At 34.1% G+C, this 15,671-nt stretch overlaps 1 pseudogene; it reads left to right on the forward strand.

Annotated features, from left to right (window-relative positions):
• The first annotated feature begins 1,446 nt into the window (after positions 1 to 1,446).
• LOC132046288 (cysteine-rich receptor-like protein kinase 44) lies at positions 1,447 to 7,176 on the forward strand (annotated as a pseudogene).
• The last annotated feature ends 8,495 nt before the right edge of the window (positions 7,177 to 15,671 follow it).

Here is a 15,671-nt window from a genome sequence, read left to right on the forward strand (position 1 = left end):
CGGCTTAAACATTAGCTCAAAATTTTATGTATGAAAATGGTATGAAATGGGTATATCTCGCTCAAGACTTAGAATTTCGCTCACATTTTCATGTATAAAGTTCATGTTAGGTTTATAGAAAATTAATACAACTACAACAACACTGTATACAACTTTACTACAATATTCAAGGCTTAAAATTTGCTCATAAATTTTTGTATGAAAACTATATTAAAAATTTTGCTCACATATACAAATTGCATACTTTTTCATACAGCTTTCATACACAAAAATTTGAGTTAATTTTTTAAACCTAAAGCAAAAAAAAAAAAATAAAAAAAAAATAAAAAAAAATTTAAGCCTCGAACCAAAAAAAAAAATTAAAAAATTAATAATTTAAAAAAATTAATTTTTAAAAAATTAACAATCCACTTATTTTTGAGAAAAATTATAAAGTTAATTTTTTTAAAAAAAATAAAAAATTATTTTAAAAAAATAAAAATTATGTTTTTAAAACTTAAAAGAAAACGAAAAAAATATGAAAATTCGTCATGTTTCGTAAAATATCATTATGTTTTGTTAATACGAAAACTATCTATATATTTTGTAATAAAGAGTCTTAAGTAGGTACCCTATGTCATTTTCCTTAAAAAAAATTATCATGATACTTAAAAAGTAAAATAAAAAGACAAAAGTTGCTAATGTAAGGATAAAATAGGCATTATAAAGGGGGGACAATGTTTATCTTTCAAAGATGGTTTTTTTTTTTTTTGGGGGGGTGGGGGTGGGGGTTGGGGTGGTTTAGTTTGTTTATTAAAGTAAAATTGGAGAGGGTAAATGATTTTCACTCTTTAAATAAGTTTAGTTATCAAATTGGCCATTATTTAACTTCAAATTTGAAAAAAAAAAAAAAAAAAATTTCAATTGTTTTTCATGTCCAAAAAATTCAATCTTTTTTCATCCAAAAATACAAGAGAAATCAAATTTGAAATTTAAAAAAAGAAAAGGAATTTGATGTTTGGCACAAAATATTCAATTGTTTTTTCATGTTCAAACAGCATTTTAACTTTCAAATCTCTTTTTCAACTTAACTCCAAAATACAAGAGAAATCACTATTGGGTGAAATTTAAAACTCAAGAAAAAAAGAAACTAATATAAGTGTAAAAAAATTAGTGGCATTATTTTTTATTGTTTATTAATCAAAATGAAAAGTTATTCGTTGAAAGAAGATTTTTTATATCTAATATAAATTTTACTTTTCAGTTTATCTTTTATACTTTTATAATCACCATATTTTGGATACATTAATGGAAGTTTTTTTTTTCTTTTAAATTTTGCATTCTCCAACAGAGTCAATTATTAGTCAAGAGATAGACCACTGCATCCTTTCAATCCTTTTTCTCTAACTCATTTACTTTTCAAGCTCTTGCAGATTGCAGTTCTAGCTCCTACATATAAGCAAATTACTATATTACACATTCAGCGCTGAATTTACTATCAAAATCCCTGTAACTTGTAGCCAACCATTCTATTTATTTTATTTTCTTCTATATATCTAGCAACTTAGACAGCCGTGACCATGGCTATTGAGAAGTGGCTGCTGTTTCTATTTTTGCATATACATCTTCACGATCTCATCCTAGCACAGCTGCCTGTAAAATATACTCACTGTGGCGACAAGGGTAACTATACTGAAAATAGTGCATACCAAAAAAATCTTAACTCGCTCCTCTCTTCCCTTCCCTCAAATATGGATAAATATGGTTTCTATAATGCTTCCATTGGTCAAAACTCCGACATGGCCAGTGCTATTGTGCTATGTAGAGGAGATGTGGACCTAGAAGAATGTCGCAGTTGCGTGAAAAACGTTTCTCAAAGGCTTGTAAAATTTTGTCCTAACGAAAAAGAAGCTCATGGTGGCTCTGATGCATGTTTGTTGCAGTACTCAAATCGATCCATTTTGGACACTACGTCATTTTCTACTCTATATTACTTGTGTAATCGTAGGAATGTCTCAAAACCTGAGGAATTTAATCATGAACTATTTAACTTATTGGATACTTTACAAAGCCGTGCTGCACATGGTGGTCCCCTTCGAAAATATGCTAGTGGTAATGCGACAGGTCCAGATTTTCAGACTGTATATGCACTTGTGCAGTGTACTCCTGATTTAGTTCCTCAGAATTGCTTCGATTGTCTAACTGATGCTTATGCAAATATGACTCTCTGCAATGGAAAGAGGGGTGGCAGAATAATTGGCGCTAGGTGCAACTTTCGTTATGAGTTTTACCCTTTCTTCAAGGATGTGGCGTTGGAAGCTCCGCCACCTGCAGGTGAATACATTTTTGTTGTTCCTTCTGCACTTCCCAACTTGATCAATGTCCAATTTTGATGTGACTGTTGAAGACATAATTAAGTAAATAAAAGCCCATCTTCTCAAATTGTTTAAGTTCTCAAATGAGATAGTAGCACAATTTCAATATGGTAATTGCTAGAGCAGAGCAAACAAGGTTCTAGATTCAAATTTCACTGTCACCAGCTATCAAGAAGAATTACTGCTTGTTTGGCTCATAATAAAGAATCAGGCTCGCACTTAAGGAGGTGTGTTGAAAACATTAAGAAAAGATAAATGCACCATGTATAGCAACTTAAGCCTTTAGATGAGATGATCACACAAGAGATGATCACACAATTCAACACGACCACAAATTTTGACTTGTGTTAATGAAAATCATACTATATTATAGGAGCAATTGCATTTGTGATATTTAATAAGTATGCATAGTTTCTTAAATACCCTGAAAAGGGAAGTAAGATAAGTGAATTGGAAATTGGAAGATAGAAACTTATTTTCGCATGAGTAGTAGTTAAAAACTGATATTATACTAACTTTAAGCTTCTTCATTTTTATTTTATTTTATTTTATTTTTTTATTTTTTTTATTTTGTAGGGAGTGGTAAAAAAACAGTTCCTATAGGGAAGGATGGTAAAACAGCTCCAATCGTCATTATTATCATTGTGCCAACTATTACAGTTATTGTTATTATTCTTATTGTATGCATTTATGTCATTCTGATGAAGAAGCAAAAAAAGAATTTGGTGGACCAAACTCAAGGTAAGATGGCGTAGATTATTACTAATGGGCAATATGATTAAGGAAAGTTGAACATTTTAAAATAATGTTTTACTAAAATATTTGTTGTATGTTATTACAACTATTATGGTGAAGGTACACTCGGTGATGATATTAGCAAAGCGGAGTCCCTGCAATATGATTTTTCTACAATTAGAGCAGCAACAAATAACTTCTCAAATGCTAATAAATTGGGACAGGGCGGATTTGGTCCTGTGTACAAGGTGATTAGCCTTGCTTGATGCATAATTGGACGTGAGGATTCACATGAAAAACCCCAACTTGCTTGGGATTGAGGCTTTGTTGCGTAACATAATTTAATTTCAATTTGTGGTCATCTACTACAGGGCAAGCTTCCAAATGGACAAGAAGTGGCAGTGAAAAGATTGTCAGCAAATTCAGGCCAAGGTGATCTCGAATTCAAAAACGAGGTTTTGTTGGTTGCCAAGCTTCAACACAGGAATTTGGTTAGGTTCTTTGGGATATTGCCTAGATGGAACAGAGAGACTTCTTGTCTACGAATTTGTTCCCAATGCAAGCCTTGATCACTTTTTATTTGGTATGTATTGCTTAATTCTTATCAAGTATGGAGCTTGAGCATCAATAATTTATGAATCCAACTTCTATACATTTTGCCTAGATTATAGTCTTGGGATTATATTTCTGGGGACTAAATAATCCCGGATTATTAGTACTAGCTCTTTGTTGGTTCATTGGATTAAAGGTGGGATATACCATTAATAATCCAAAGCATGTGTTTGGTTTGAAGTGAATAAACTTTTCATTTCCAATTTTAACCTTGATATTCCAATGGCTTTTTAAGTAGTACAAAACTTATGTAGAAAAATGGTATGTATTGAAAATACAAAAATTTGAAATTGTTGCAAAAATTATGCAGAAAAATGCAAAAACGTATTAAAATACAAAAAATGAAGCCAAAAAAATTTAGAAAGCAAAAACGAAAGTAAACTATTAAAATGCAGAACCAAGAATTTGTTAAGGGATAAGATGGCATCATTTTCAATGGGATAATATTATCCAAGATTGTGGTATAATTTATATCGGGACTAATTAATAACGGACCAAACGTGGTATACTTTTAACCCAAAAATTTAGTAAGCATATCCTACCTTATATAGTCTAATTTTATTACGACACTTCTTTTGTCAATGTAATTTGATATCTTGTCTGGTTGTCTGCCTTATTTTACAATAAAACTAATATCACTTATTATGAGCAGTTGCATGTAGTAATCTTTTAAGTGACTTAAGATTAAAAGTCTTATATTATCAAAGATAGAAATGTAACATGTAATTTATATTCTTCATCTTGTTCGCAGATTCAATTAAACGTAGGCAATTGGATTGGGAAAAGAGATCCAAAATCATGGGAGGCATTGCTAGGGGAATTCTTTATCTTCATGAGGATTCTAGGCTTCGGATCATTCATCGCGATCTCAAAGCTAGCAATGTTCTTCTTGATGCAGAAATGAATCCAAAAATTTCGTACTTTGGCATGGCAAGGCTATAATTTACACTAGATGAAACTCAAGGGAACACAAGCAAGTAATTGTTGGGACCTAGTAAGTTTTACATCTCTCATCAGATAGATTGGTACTTTTCATACCACTGGGAATGCTTCTTTAACTATTTAGCAAGAATGAAAGCAGCCTCGAGACAAAAGCAAATCTTTCCTTGAATTGTTTTTAGAATATGGAGTTTGCATGTCATTGTAAGATCTTCAGGAGTAGTTACCTCAATATTGTTGAGCTAGGACTTTGGTGGTGTCTAAAATTTGTGTTATTCGAGATGAATGGTCATATATCTAGAGTTCTGTTCTCAATTTGGTCACTACCAAAGTTGCAATCTCTGATGATAAAATGAAGCTCATTTCCAGAAGTATGATCTTTTGCCAAAGCAGAGGGCGACTTTCCTTTTAATCTATCGTGAGGGGGGTTTCCACTTCTTTTGCCAAAGCAGAGTTCTGGAAATGAATAGGCTAAATTTGATTTTGTATAGAGCCAAAAAAAAAAAAAAAAAAAAAAAAATCTTTTCAGCATATGAATTCATATAGTTCAGAGTGGTTTATTAGATATGATCTCTCGGCAGCAATTTATATGATATAAGTCTTAACTCATCAAAACTTGCTGTTTGCTCAACGAAGAATAGATCAATGTTCTAGGATTGGGCTCCTCTCCATTTCCCTTCTCTCCATTTTCCTCTCCATTTTCCCCAAGTTCTTCCATAGATTAGAGACACATGGCATGAGTTAGAATCTCTTGCCCTAACCATGATTTATATAATTAATAACTTATCCATAAATATACTAAAATATTTTCTATCTCTTCCTATTTTAATATTCCATTTTTTTTCAATTATGACAACTCTTTAATGGAGATATTTTTCAGAATATAGACAACTCTTTCAGAAATATACCATTACCGATTGAATAATGGGGTCTACATTATGTGAATTAGTAAGCATCATAATTGAAAAAAAAAATAGAAAATATCACCGATTGAATAATTGGGCTATTTGCTGCGTAGCCAAAAAAAAAGTGGAAGAAAAGATATTTTAATAGGTAGGAAAAGTAAAATAGGAAGAGAGAGAAAATATTCTAATATATTTATGGATAAGTTATTAATTATGTAAATCATTGTTAGGGCCTTGTTTTAGTCAATTAAATCTTAGCCATTAATTATAATTTATACAGTAACTTTGAGAGAGGAGCCCAATCCAATGGTCTAAGAGTTGTCTTCACATTACAGTGAGATACATTCTCACTAAGGATAAGCGGAAGGAGGAAACAAAAAAACACATATCAAAAGGAGTCCATCACAACCCAATTTGCTGCATAAATTGCAGCACAATGTCTTTTTACTTCCTAAGTTCATTGAAAAATGTAAAATTCCTTAATGAACCATGTAGTTCTGACTTATAACATCATGTAGTTCCCAATTTTGACTGTTCATTTAGTTTTGCTTATCCCACTGTTTGGACTACTAAACCGACAGAACTGAATATTTAGCCTTTTACCTTGGTCTGTCAATGAGAAGCGCAAAATATATGTGTACAAAAAACTTTAACAATTGAATTTTGTTTGGCAGTGGATATATGGCACCAGAATATGCAATGCACGGGCAATTTTCAGTCAAATCAGATGTTTTTAGCTTTGGAGTATTAGTCTTAGAAATTTTAAGTGGACAAAAAAACACTTGTTTCAGAAATGGAGAATCCGTGGAAGATCTTCTGAGCTATGTAAGTAACCGGCCAATCAAGTATTCCTCAATACTAAGCTAGTTGGGACCTGCTACATTCATTATGGAGTATGAAATATGTTTATCTCTTACCTCCCAAATATTGGTGAATTACATTATTCCAAAATATTTTATGCTTTTGGAAAACAAGAATCAATTACTATTACTTTTTCTTTTTCAAATTCAACCTTACTGCTCCAACTAGTTGAGCGCCAATTAAGTGAGATGTTTAAGATAAAATTGACAAATGCTCTTATATTTTTTGCAGACAGATACTTTATGAGTAAGGCTATTTAGTGTTTTTCTTAAGTTTCGTGCTATACTCAGTATGATATATGATTTCATCTTATTATGAGAGTTGATCTATCGCAGGCTTGGTCGAATTGGCGGAATGGAACAACTATAAATTTTATAGATCCAATGCTGAGGGGAACCTCAGGACTCATTCGGGACATAATGAGATGCATTCACATTGCTTTATTGTGTGTTCAAGAAAATGTGGCTGATAGACCAACCATGGCAACAGTTGTTCTCATGCTCAGTAGCCTCTCTCTGAGTCTTCCAGTGCCTTCAGGGCCTGCGTACTATGTGCACAGCCATACTAGCACAGAGATGTTACTTATTCAAGAATACAACACAAGAATGACAGACTCTAGTGAACTAGCCAAAAGTAAATCTATTGGTTCATCACGAAACGACGCGTCAATATCTGAGTTATATCCTCGTTAACATCCTTAGACATAATAATCTTTTCTCTGAGTTTACTTATTTTCTTTGTTAGTACTAGTTCTAGTATATGTGCTTAGGGGATCTCGTAGAAACTTGGTTAGTTAGCTACTCCGAACTTTTACCTTATGCGTTCGATTTCTCACCTTGTAATCCCCTCCCCCATTTCCATTCCCCCTACCCCTACCCTTATGTATTAAAAAAATGTGGCTACATATAGTCTAGCTAGCCATTATTGTAAACTTTATTATATTTAAAAGTAACAATCTTTTAATATAATGCATAATTAAATAATAGTTATCTAACTTATAGATAAAATATTAGAGCATACAAAAGTGTGTTCTAGTTCTTGATGATTTTATTATACTAGTCTCTGGACATGCATGTGTGTCCCAAATAGTAGTATATAGAAATGAGCAAAAAGAAAATTTATAGGGGAAAAGTACAAGCTGAAATTTATGAACAATCAGACTATTCAAATTGTGAACACTTAATTTTTGACCGAACATAAGTTTTTACCCCATTTTAGCATTTAAATAATTCTTTTATGTCTAGATTAGACATAACTTTTTTAGTAGGTGTTAATTTTTAATAAATCAAAAACTACAAGAATAGAGCCACATTTCTTTTATCATTTTCAAAAGAAAAGAAAATTTACAAAAAGATATATTTTTCGTCAGAACTAAGCAGCATATGCCCCCCTCCCCAAGTATTTTATATAGCAGTTAACCCTTTAATTCCAGTATTTGGAGCTACTAATTCTCTACAGTCCAAAGAAGTCAATCATGGCACATCTAAGATTATAAACTGTACAACTTTTACCTGAGACGACCGAGTTGCAAACAACCAAATTCTATCAACATGATTTGTACTTGATTTCGTCAATACCAAAATTCTAATAATATGAACTTCAATGTGGTCATTTTTTTGGTTCTGATAAGTGAAAAGACTCAATGTGGCCATTTAATTTAAACGCTTTGGATACACAATGATAGCATGTAGTCCCATTAACCCATTTTAATTGACTTCCTAATACTAACGTAAGTAGCTCAAATTTGATGTCCAACCTTTCTACTAACTTTTCCACCTTTTCACATTTTGAAACTTCCCTCTTAATCTCTATGTAAATTAATGTAGGTTGACAAATTAGGTAAGATCGAGGCAGTAAAAGTTCATGTAATGCATACACCATAAATTGGAACTCTCATTTTTTTCCCTTCTCAATATCCAAGAAAAGTTTCATGTGTTATTTACATCTGTTCCTTTAGTTCCCTAGAAATATTCACTTTCTTATCATCTGGATCACAGATATCATGAAGCCAGCATATCATTTAATTGTTATTCATAGTACATGAACCAGAAACTAAGATGCAAACTGAAATTTCTACTTATAAATCAAGACAGTAAGGGAAAAGTAAAATAACAAAATACCTTCAAGCACTATCTTCCTCGAATCGAGAGATCTCTGAGAAGAGGCAATACCTACCATTCGGAAAATCAAGATAAACGAAAAACGGGCCTGGAAAACATGAAATACAGGAACTATATGGGGACTGAAACATGAGCGGTAAGTAGAATTAGAAGTAGAATTTTAATAACCTTAGACTTCTCCTCTAACTCTTCGATTTATTTTCTTCAAGGCTAAAGGTACATCAAAATCCACATGTTGAACGGTTTTAGAGCCATTTCCTGAAGGCTTGGGCAATATCTCTCGACAGGGCATTTCGTACACGGCATGGGCATAAAAAAAAGCATATCGTGTTGATTTGGCTTTTTCTCAGAATAAAATTGGTGAACACTTGTATTCCCATTGGAGAGACTTTTATAGAAGTAAGTGTAGCAAGGAACAGAGGAAGTCAGAAAATCCAACAAACCTGAAGCAAGATTACTATAGATTTAAAAGATAGAGAAGGAATACAGAAAGAGAGGAAAGACGTAAACAATTTAGAGACAGAGGAAATGGCTGGGTTCCTAAATCGGTGTTAATTACGCGAATGGTTTTATTCTTTAATTGTGAAAAGCAAGGAAAATTAAAAAAATTGTAACAATAGATGAATACAATTCCTGCATTTTAGTTGCGCCACGTCACTGGGCTGATGTCCTGCCTTTATCTAGATATATAGATTAAATGGTGTAGTATTTTAGCTCTGCTATAGTGCTGATGGTGTTTTACTGTTTTAAAATCATTCACAATTGATTCTTGGAAATATTTGGTTGTCTTAAATAACTTTTCTTTGGATGTTAGATAAGCATGTCATTAAAATGCTAATCTTGATTTAGAGTTCTTTGGTTTAGTCGTTACCGATGCAAATAGTTTTAAATCGGCAACTTCTCTTTGAGCTGGACATTTTAATAGAAATCATATCATTCTGTGAATATACTATATATGTGTTTCATTTTTAAGATGAAAGATGTAAGTATTAGCAGTAAGTATGCAATGGTTGCTAGTAGCATATTTGATATGGGTTTACACTCATATATAGTTCTATCTTGTTTTAATATCTCCAAGTTATTTGTAAATATGTTCATTATTCAAGTTTTGCACGTGAATGATTTTATTTTGAGTTGAAGGCATACAAGTGATTCTTTTTTTCAAAAAAATGAGATGTAGTTGAGAGCCCATTTCTACTAAGGTGCAAAAGTGATAAGTTGTGTTACATTCTATGTTTTGATGATTTGTCACACAGCTGGAGAACCAAAGAGGGACCTAGTCTACTATGTGTTCTCTCTGTACATCGCACCGTCAACAGTAACAGCTGTAAAGCCGCACTGCTCACTGCACACTAGTACATCAGAGTTGTTGTGGCCGTGTTTTAAGGATGAGTGGTCTCTCTCTCATCCCACATGCTCCCCAATATATATACAACATGTTACAACTCATTATGTATCACTTGGAAAACCTAGAATCACTTTAAAGTGCAGCAGTCACGAGATTCTCCAAGTGTTCAAAACAAAGCGGACCACAAACTGAAGGACCAGATCCCAACAACTGAATATTTCAATGTCTCTTAGTTTGTTTTGAGCTTTGTTTATGTTCTTTAACTTATAAACTGTCACACCCCACCCTTGGTAAGGCGTGATTGGCACCCGACACCCTACGGGAACCGAGCGAACCAACTTATAACTCGCATCCTTCATGTCTCGAATGGTAAAAATAAGGCTAAGGGCTAAATATGAACATAATATCATGCATAAATATATGTACAATGGACCCATGACGCCAACATAACAACCGACATAATATAACTAAGTTGTACACAGGAACTGTCTGCAAAGCCTCTATGAACATGACTGAAGTATACAAGTCCGGACAGGGCCCCCGACATACCCTTAACACAAGTTATATATATATATATATATATATATAGACCCAAACTCGGCAATGCTCCAGGAAGAAGTGGAGCCACCACTCAAGACCAAGCACTCGAAGGTAGCTCGCGACGAAAGATCCTCGTCTCGCCTATCTACACCGCGGCATGAACACGGCGTCACAGAAGTGGATGTCGCACGAACAATGTACTGAGTATGTAAGGCATGAATAGTAGCATGATATAAGAATGAAGATAACATAAGATAAGTGAGCAATTATACCTCGTACACTTCCTGAGATTTCTGTCACGTAAATTAACTTGTCTATAGGAAAAAAACATTTCATACACATCCATACACAATATACACACATTTGCATTCATATACATTTACTATACGTACTTCATATATATTCGTACCCTGCACTGTCGGGACTCCTATGTCATCCGTACCCAGCCCTTTCGGGACTCGGTGTTATCCTTACCCTGCCCTTTTGGGACTGGGTATTATCCGTTCCCAGCTCTTTCAGGACTCGGTGTTATCCGTACTCGGCCCTTTCGGGACTCGATGTTATCCGTACCCCGCCCTTTCGGCACTCGCTGTTATACCCAACTGATCAGTGGAAGTGCAATGCATACATACATACATATATAAACATAAAAAAATCATAAATGAAATCAACATCATAATTAGCATTATCATTATCACTATATCATTCCTTGAAGGATCAACCATCGTAAGATGAAATTGATAATGTCCGCGAGAGTATCGAGAACCATGAACTTAGATAGCATTAGAAATAGAATCGTCATCGCTATATCTCACCTCGAAAGAACAAGTATTATGAGGTGAGATCAATCACAAAGAATAGTCTCAAGATCATGAATAAGCTCAATAATATCGTAAGGATCATGAGATTCATAGACTTCTAGCATTTGTGGAGGCTATGATATTATGGATATGGTACAAAGGTTTATAACAAGGAATCATGCCTTTAGAAAGAAAGGGTTTAGCCATACATACCTTTCGGTTTCCTTGGTCACTTAACGTTTATTCTTCCAAGCTCGCAAATCTACACATAAACCATTCATACTATCATTAGGCGCGTTGTCACCCACTTGTCTCAAGCATTTAAATAAAATCCCTTTAGATGTCGAAATTCGCAAAGATCTCCCCCCGTTCATATGCCTAGCCCGAAATCATAATTCAGCAACCAATAACAATAACAACAATACCAACATCAACCACAATATTATCAATACCAATGTATTCCATAAAACGTCCCACACAATGTTCTATACAGTTCCTCCACCCACAAATTCATTATATGTTCATTTAATAACCTTTCCTCCACAAATAAGTTTAAATCAATATAAATAAGGGAAGATTCATACCTTTCACCCACTAGAACCGCAATATCTTCAGTTATCACCTTGATTCCAAGCCAATATTCACCGCAATACAATATTATAATCACAACTATACGTTATCCGGACCTAAATCCAGAGATTTCACTTAATTTGCGTTAAAATTTAGTGGGCGGAAGTCGGGAGAATTTTCCAGAAAATTTGGGAAATATTTGGAGTGTTTTGGACTGAAAATAAGGGGTTTTAGCCCTTATATAGTGGGTTAGAGTCAGTGGCACTGTAGCACTGTAGCAGCGCGCCCTGCTCTGCCCGCCTAACTTGTAACGTCCATAATTCTCTACTCCGACGTCGTATCGACGAGCGGTTTGTATTGGAAACTAGACTCGAACTTCATTTTAGGCTTTTGAAACACCTTAAAACTCCTAATATACCTGGATCCAAAATTGACCCAAAATTCTGCCAACTTTTTTCAAATTTTTGACAAATTTATTTTCTTCGATTTGCTTGGTCCCGGAGTCTCCCATAGCTTATTATATGAACTTAAACCCTCGTAATCGTAAGGTTGGCGCATATAGTCTCATATATCCTTGAAGGTAACTCCAGTAACCGTACTTAAAACAACCATCAATACTCATAAATTTCACGTACGAAACTACGGGGTGTAACATTAAACCTACTCTTCTCTAAAGAAGCTGTCGTAGGTAGCTTAAATTCTCAGTAGTTGTTTGTAGGCAGTTTACCTATTAAATCTATTGAGTGCTACCCTTGGGTAGAGTTAGTCAAGGTGTATTAATTGGTTTGGCTAGAGGTAGTCAAACTTAGTTGAGTGTGTGGCTAGAGTTAGTCATAGCGTGTAGCTTACAATAGGGTTATTGTAAGGGTGAGGGATTAAAAGTTTAATTCCTAGGTTACAATATGTTGTAATCTGAAGTTGCTCAGTGTAGTGCAGTTGAAATAGGTTGTAATCTGAAGTTGCTCAATGTAGTGCAGTTGAAATCCTGGTAGGTCGTGATTTTTAATCCCTTGAGCAAGGAGTTTTCCACGTGAATATCTTTGTTATTTACTTACTGCACTGTCTGAGTGAACTGGTAGACAACCAGGTCCCTTCATATATTGTTTGGTGAAGGCATAGGTTTCTTCAAAAAGATTATAGTTAATTAATTTAAGTGGTAATTCTCTTAATGGTCTATTTTAAGACCCAATTAAATAAATTGGAGATGAGATGCAAATCTATTTCAAACCTCATTGTCAAGTACTAAAAGAAAAGAGTGGTAAAAACATTTGTAAGGGAATGAGTGATAAGTTGGTATTTTCCAACTTATTTCTTCTTTAATCTTAGGCTTTTGACTTATTTGATTGAGAAAATAGTGCATTTAATATCGTTTACTTTCATTTTATAGGTTTTACATGATTTAGAAGTGTTCGGAAAAGAATCAAGTGAAAACAAGTCAAAAGAGGCTCAATTGAAGAAAATGAAAAAGTGGCTAAAACTGCAAAAAGGGGACAGATATGCAAATCTGAAACTATGGGGCTGTTTTGGTCATATTTTGATGTGGAGATATTGGGGAGCTATAAGAGAATGACTTGAGAGAAATTATCATCTTTGGCCATTTTTACACAAGTTTGGGAGCTAGGGTTTTACACCACACTTGGGGATTGAAGATTTGAAGATTGGGTTGAGAATTTTCTTAAACTTTTCTCCATTTTTTTGATTTCTTGCTTTGTAATGAATATCTAAGTGTGTAGTGTTTATTTTCTTCACTTGAATCTTGTTTGAGGAAATATCCTATGATAAAAGTGTTGGATGAAACTCTTGTTTTGCTTATGTATTGAATGATTTTTATTGCTAATGAAGTGAGTTAATGTGGTTTTAATTAATCTTGTTGTTTAATGTTTCTTAAGGGATTAGCTAACCCTAAGACCCGCCCATTTACTTCGATTTGAGCTCAAGAGAGGAAGATTGAGGTTGGGAAAAATTAATTAACAAGAATTTGGAGTTTTAAAACCCATCTAATAACTTGAGCTAGAGATAGGAAAGTTACTTGAGATTATATTGATTGTGCTTAATATCACACTCTAAGGCTTGAGAAAGCTTAGAGTGAAATTCATCGATTTGGTCGAGAGACTATTGATGAGATTTTAGAGATCATTATCTAATTAGCATAAACTCACTCATAGTTGTAAAATCGTGAAATACATTGGATCGTTACTTGAGCGTAATTTCCTTTGTATCCATACTTGTGGCCATTGATCATTTTACCCGCTTTTTAATTAGTTTTATTTTTGTTAGTTGTTAAAACAAAAATCAAATATTGAAAAAGTGTTTGGCTTATCGCAGTTGGTGATAATTCCTTACTTATTTAAATAGCCTATTATATTATTCCCTGTGGGATCGATCCCGACTCATAGTTGGGTAAATTATATTGCATACGATCATGTACATTTTTTCTTTGAGGAGTGGATTTGGACTTTATCAATTTTGGTGCCGTTACCGGGGAACAATTTGGCGTATTTGGGTTAGTTTGGGATTTAAGCTTGCTTGCTTTGGTCAAAACTTGTGAATATGTGTTTGTGATTTTTTGTGTTTCTGTGTTAGTTTTTATTTTTGTTACTTGTGTTACTATGGCATCATGGAATGAAAATGGGTTTGATGGTTGCAACCCATATTTTGATGGCCCATGTCCATATTGTGGAGGACCCCACTTTTGGCAAGATTGTGAAAATGCTCCGTGAGAGAGATGTGTGCACCGTCTCAATTCTAGCGATGGGAATATTTGCGATATATGTGGTGGTCAAGGTGGACATTGGGGTGATTGTCCCAATTATTTTGCTTCCCCTCCCCCAAGTTGTTCTAACGAAAATGCTAGTTGTGCTTTTGAGTTTGACAGGGACAATGGCATGGCAAGTGAAGGACAAAGTGCCGGATTTGAAGGCATTATGGCAATGCTCCAAACATACTTAGATCGGGAAGCTAAAATGGAGGCAGAGCGAAAACTCATCCAACAATCCATTTTAGAAAATGGAGAAGCTATGAAAAGAATGAATGATTCATTTGAGGATGCCAATTCCTCAATTGTCATGGAAGGGTCGACTCCTCAAAATGAATTGGTTGAAGAAGAGATTTCAAATTTAAAAGATGAGCCCGAAAATTCTTGTGACCATGACGAAAGTCAGGAATGAAGAAGTGGTTCAACTTGAAAAAGAAGAGAAAAATCTTGAAGAAGAAATTGGAAAAATCTTGAAGAAGAAATTGAGGAAATAATAAATAGCATAATGGGGAGGAATGAAAAATATGGGCAAGTTGTGGCCAAATGGTGGGAAGAAGTTCAATATGGAGACGATGAAACTATCCAAAACATGGATTTCACCGTGGGAGGATTTTTACAAGCTTTGGACGACACTTACCATGAAGAAAAACTTGACAAAGTGGATATTGTGAGCCAAGATTGGCTTATGAGTCAAGCTCAACAACTTGGAGTCTATGGGGATCACTGTGAAGGCATTTCACAGATGATGGAAGAATTTTTTAAAATGCAAGTTGAGCAAAGTCAAGAAGTTGAGCTACTTGAAGTTGCTTTCCGGAAATTGGAGGCTAAATTGAATGCAAAAATTGAGGAATGTGATGCTCAATATCAAAAAGCCATGAAGTGTAATTTTGAGTTGGTTTCCAATAAAGAAGAGGTCAAGATTGACTTTCAAGGGCTAATGGTGAATTGCCAACCGACCAACCCAAAAATAATGCAAGATGCCGAAAGTGAAGAAATGATACTAGAGTTGAATGGAAAAGTTCATAACATAATTTTTGAAGGCTCTAGTTCATTTGGGGGTGATGATGTCAAAAATGGAGCGCCTTAAACCGCATTCCAACCATTTTTCAACTTTATGCTTGGTTGGTAAAAT

The sequence above is a fragment of the Lycium ferocissimum genome, chromosome 2, assembly GCF_029784015.1.
Source record: "Lycium ferocissimum isolate CSIRO_LF1 chromosome 2, AGI_CSIRO_Lferr_CH_V1, whole genome shotgun sequence".
NCBI lineage: Eukaryota > Viridiplantae > Streptophyta > Magnoliopsida > Solanales > Solanaceae > Lycium > Lycium ferocissimum.